Raw genomic sequence first — 5,946 nt, 5'->3', positions numbered from 1 at the left:
AATAACATTTTAAAACACTTTGCTTTTTCCTAACACTATACTCTTCTTTCCGAATGACCTTTAGGCAAAATGGATTGCTCTGGTTTCCAAATGCCTACAAACTTATGATCTGATACCAAATGTAAATAGTGCAAAGCTGTTGGCTTTCATTTATTTATTTTTCTTGGGATGCAAATTTCTTAAAGAAGGGATAATAAAAGATGTGTATGTATAATTATAGTTCTATCACTGACCTGTTAATTAACTATCTAGCTCTCTATCTACTAGTTGTATAAACAATGTATGTTTATAATAGAACCTTTAGAAATACAGCTTAGTACAAGAGTTATTTATTTGAATCATTCATAATTCATCTTTCAACATATGCACTATTAACAAGGTTGTATATATCCTCCCTGATATATACATTTTCTATGTTTAAATATTTTAAAACAATCATCACCCAAGGAATAGCATTTTATAAAATGCTTTTTAAACTTGAAATATACTTTCAATATTTTTCTGTCTCATGAATAGTTACTCTATGTTGTACAAATTATTAAGCAATCCCCCACTTGGAAACATTTGGCTTATTGCCATGTTTTGGCTAATGTAAACAATACTGTCAAGAATATCTGTATACGTTCATTTTTTGTGCATCTTCAATTCTTTCCTTAGGATGCATTTATAGAAATAAAATTTTTGTGTTTAAATTTTCATTTCTAAAGATTTTGATGCAATTATCAAGTCAAAAGTCAGGGATATTTTTTTTTCATATTTCTATGTCCTGTAGGCCTGGAACATAATAGATTCTCAATTAAATTTGGTGCATTATGAGATGAATACAAGTATTATTATCAATTATAAAATTAAATAAAGTCTGTTCCTCAGAATAAAGGACAAGCTTTTAGTCCCCATCTCTTCTATTTTTCTTTCTCACTCTGATTTTAACCAAATAAAATTTACATTAATCTGGTATCACACTTATTTGTTGAGTTTTTACTTTTGATCTTATTTAATCAAAGGACATTTCTTTGAAAAGTAATAAAGCCAACTTTCTAATTTTGTAAGTGGAGACTTCCTTTTGGAAGACATTCTTCCAACATCTCACAGGACATGGTGACAGAGTTAGAACTAGAACTTAGATCTGTCATTGCATTGTGATTTTCCAGATTGTTTCTTATTCTTATTTATCTATCACAATGATGATTGGAAACCATTGCTACAAGGACCTACTTTTGAATATCAAGTCCCTCCTCTCAAGAAATTTCTATTCACATTATATAAATATATCTGCTTGCAGATTAGTTGGCATTAAAAGCATTATAGCAATAATGGACTTTATAAAGTTGAAGTTATATTTCTTTGCAATAATTTTTAAAATATATTTCTAGATTTAAAAATAAAAGTTCAACAAGAAAATATAACTTCCTCTGCCACCTAGTTATATCATTTTCCTCATATAGTAGAGATGGAACAAAATATAACTATTATGAATCTCCGCCATGCATGAGAAAAATCAGAGTTAAGTACACTGTCATTAAACCTAACAGCATGACTTTTTTCTTATATCAAGAATTTGATTTGTTACCTTTATGTTTTCTGTAGTCACCACATGAGATAAAAGACATTGAGCATAAACTTCTTGGTTGTATCAAAACAGACTAAAAATGGGGATTTAAGTGAAATTTTTAGTCCTGCCAATTGGTAGGATAGCTCCGAAAAAAATCTAAAAATTTAGTCTGATGTCATTTAAGCAAGGTTGAATATGTCTATTTTTTCCAAACATTTTTTTTGCTGCAAAAACAATTTTCTTATTTAAAAAGTTTATATATGGTGGGGACAGCAGTGACTTACTTTACCAGAAATTAATTTTTAAAAACAATAAAAGTCTTGTTTATTTTCTTATTTATCATGGTTTAATTTTTAAATATTTATTTTCTCTTTTTGTTGTTTAATTTCCTTTTTAATTCTATTTTATGTGATTCATAAAAAAATAAATTATATTTCTTTACTTTTTACTCTACAAATATTGAGTGCCTACTTTGTGCCTCTAACTTGAATTTCTAAAGTAGTCTAATCAAATTTCTAGTTAAAATCTTACTACTGAGTTTTTCTTCAAGAAAGTATCTGTTCTTTAACAAGAGTTGAGGAGACAAAACAACTATATGTGATTTTAGGTTAGATACTCTACCAGAAAAATGACATTTCTTAGACAACTTGTAAAATTTAAACAAAATGATAGATTAGTTAATAGTTCTGTATCAGTGTTAATTTTCTAATTTTGAAGTTTATACTAAAGTTATGTAAAATGTTAATATTTGGGGAAGCTGAGTAAAAGATGTATGATATTTCTTTGAACTACTTTTACCCAGCTTTTTAAATCAAATTACTTCAAAATAAAAAGATTTTTTTAAAAACCTTTCAAATATAAAGTACAAAAATTCCATTTAGATCTCTCCATGAATATCTCTTAAACTAAGTTTTAAGCACAATGCTTAGATTAAAAAGGCACATCTCAAAATGTTTGTAGTGGGCTAATTTTTAGAAAGTAGAAATAATATTACATTTCACATTTGATAGTTTTCTTGTGTATTCTTTAACATTGCTGAATCTTTCATTTGTTTATAAGTCCATCTATTCAACTGCCAATCTACCTATCCATTATCCATCCATTCATTAGGTGAGGTATATATTAAATTAGTGCCATAATTAAAGTACTAGAATTCATAAAAGAGAGAAAAATCTTTCTCTGACCTTAAAGAGCTCACATTCTGAAGACTATCTGTGAAGGATAACAAAATGAAATAGATGATGAGTAAAGTATATCAATAAAGCTCAATAGATATGCAGATGAGAAAACACTATTATCATTCATGGAGACTATACAGTAGAAGGGATTTGGTGTTAGGAGCTTTCCATAGACGAAGGGCATATGAAAGGGAGCATAAGGGTACTTCCAAATGAGAGAATAAACATACCTTTTACTGAATCATGTAAACAGTAGCTGGTAATTGTCTTTCAGAATAAAAGAGAAGCATCAGCAAAAGCATATGAGAGGTCTTGGGATGTTAGAATAGGTAAGTCATCTAGTGTGGTCAAAGCCTTGGGTCACAGGTGGGTAGAGAATAAATGAATGAAACAATTTGGAAAGGGACTTGACACCAGGCTAAAGAATTTGGATATTATCTCCTTAGCTGGTTCAAATTATCTATAATTTTGGATTGAGATATAAAGAATATAAAGTGTTAGGCATCAATGTGGAAGATGTTTGTTGAATGAATTAATTTTTTTAAGAGTACTGAGTTGTTTCTTCTTATATCTATTTACAAATTTTTGTGAAAACATTTAATATTTAATTAGAACATAAGATTATAAATATAGCTCAGTAATTAAAATTAAATCATAAAAAACTAATTTAATACTTAACTTTTATTTAGCATTAACTGTTCGCTTAAACTTCTTAAGGACTGTATTAAAATTAACTCACATCATGTGGAATTAAGTACTATTATTAGCTGAATTTTATTGATAAAGAAGCCAAAACATATAAAGGTAAAGTAAATTACCCCAAAACCAAACATTTACTGAATAAAAATGCTGGAATATAAACCTGAATATTCTTTCTCAAGTCCATATTTCAAAAAAATAAGTTATACTGCCTACTTATTTTTGTATTTTAAGTTATATAGCTATTCGTAATAATGTGAACCCTATTATTACTAACTACTCTCTCAAAAGTATAGATCCTATAATTACTAATTGCCAACCCAAGCTACTGGGAGATTCAGTATCTATGAGTCTGCCAAAGAATCTCTCTGTATACCCAAGTCTGTTGAGTAAAATTTAGAACTGTGATTCTCCAGTTTTAACGTGCACCAAAATGTTAGGGGACTTCTTCTTTGGGAGAAGTCTAAACTGAATGTTTTATAAAGATGGCAGTTGTATTTGTAACATTTGTGCGCTCACGTACACACGTGAGCACACACACACATACTCAGAATAATCTGCCTGAGGGAAAAAAGACTATGTATGCCTAAGGAGAAAATATAAATTTTTGCATTTCTGTCGGTTTTCATTATTGTTGGCAATTATGTCCACATCACTTATCAAGTTATGTCAGGAAGCTTCCTTAATATAGATTTCTAAGCCTCAACACCCCTAGAGATCCCAGTTCAATTGATAAGTCTAGCAGAAATGTGCATTTATGAAGCATTTGTAGTGATTATGAACAAGGTCCTTAGATCTAGAGTAACCATATGTTCTGAGTTGCCTGGGGCACTCTCAGTTTATGATTATCATCTTGTTATAACTCATGTAAGGACTACTTTCACTCCCAAAATTATCTTGATTTGGACAATAAGTGATATTCACACTATACTTTTATAAACACTATACTGTCTTGAAGGTTTTGACGGCATATAAACTCCTTATTTTGGAATGTGATATATGACTGATTTAAAGAAATTAGGAGGTAATTTTGAAGTCTGTTTCCACTGTTAAGAAAAATGCATCTTGCTAATGATGACACCTTGTCTAGATCAGAGTGTCATTCTATTTTATCACCTTCTCACTAGACCAACCAAATGAACTCAGATGATCTTGATGAAAGAACCACAGTACTTCCCAACTCAAAAACATTGTGAAAGACAAACTCTTGTAATAGCGAAGCACATACCCGAGAGCCTCTTTGGCTCACAGCCTCTGCAATGAGAAAACAGACACTGATTAATTACCACCCCTCAGCAGATTTTCAGAATTTTACAGCTAAAGTTGTCCTTAGAGACCTCCCATTACAAATGTCTTGCTTTATGGACGAAGAACTGAGGTCCAGAGAAGGGAACAAAACTTATCCAGGATACTACACAAGTGAGCTAGAGGACAAGTTACAAATGGCTAGAACAAGGCTTTCTTTACTACATTTTCTACGATTCACGGGACTTTTATCCAATGCATCGTTTACTTCCTAATAACATTTACCTTAAAACTAATACCTAAAGAAAGGAAGGCAAACTCTGGATCTCTTCTTTGTCAGAGAAGTTTATATTTACCCAGAAAGAAGCTGAAATTCCAAAATCTAGAATCACTGGATTAAAGAATAAGAAAGACAACTGGCGAACAACATGCTAATATAATATTATAATACAAAATAATTATGAGAATATTTGAAAAAAATATGATTTATTTCCATTCCCTCTAAAACTAACAACATCTATCATCTACTTGCAAGATTTCTATATTTGAAACAGTGTATCAAAATTCATTTACATTAAGTCCAATGTTTTTACTTTAGAGATCAGGAAACTGGGCTCTTAAGTAGGTTGTCTAAGAACATACACCTTGTAAATGGCAGAGCCAGGAAATAAACCCCCAGTCTCTTGGACTCTAAAGCCAATGTACTTAAGCATAACCTTTTATTGAAAGAAGTCTGAAAGCATATAAGGTTCACTTTCAATATTCTTTTTTAGTTTTTTTAAAAGATAGATAGATAGATAGATAGATAGATAGATAGATAGATAGATAGATAGATATACAGGAAGGGAGAGAGATGAGAAGCGTCAACTCATGGTTGTGGCACTTTAGTTGTTCATTGATTGCTTTCTCATATGTTCTTTGACTAGGGGCTCCAGCAGAGCGAGTGACCCCTTGCTCAAGCCAGTGACCTTGGGCTCAAGCCAGTGACTTTGGGCTTCAAGCCAGCGACCTCTGGGCTCAACCCAGTGACCTTTGGGCTCAAGCTAGTGACCATGGGGTTATGTCTCTGATCCCACACTCAAGCAAGTGACCCCGCACTCAAGCTGGTGAGCTCACGCTCAAGCAGGAGACCTTGGTGTCTCAAACATGGGTCCTCAGCATCTTAGTCCGACACTCTATCCACTGTGCCACTTCCTGGTCAGGCTGATCTTAAAATTTTAGTCCTGAATTCTTTCTATTTTGCCTATCTATCTATCTATCTATCTATCTATC

This window comes from Saccopteryx leptura, chromosome 6, assembly GCF_036850995.1.
Source record: "Saccopteryx leptura isolate mSacLep1 chromosome 6, mSacLep1_pri_phased_curated, whole genome shotgun sequence".
NCBI lineage: Eukaryota > Metazoa > Chordata > Mammalia > Chiroptera > Emballonuridae > Saccopteryx > Saccopteryx leptura.
The sequence above is the reverse complement of the archived record's forward strand: the minus strand, read 5'-3'. Positions refer to the sequence as shown.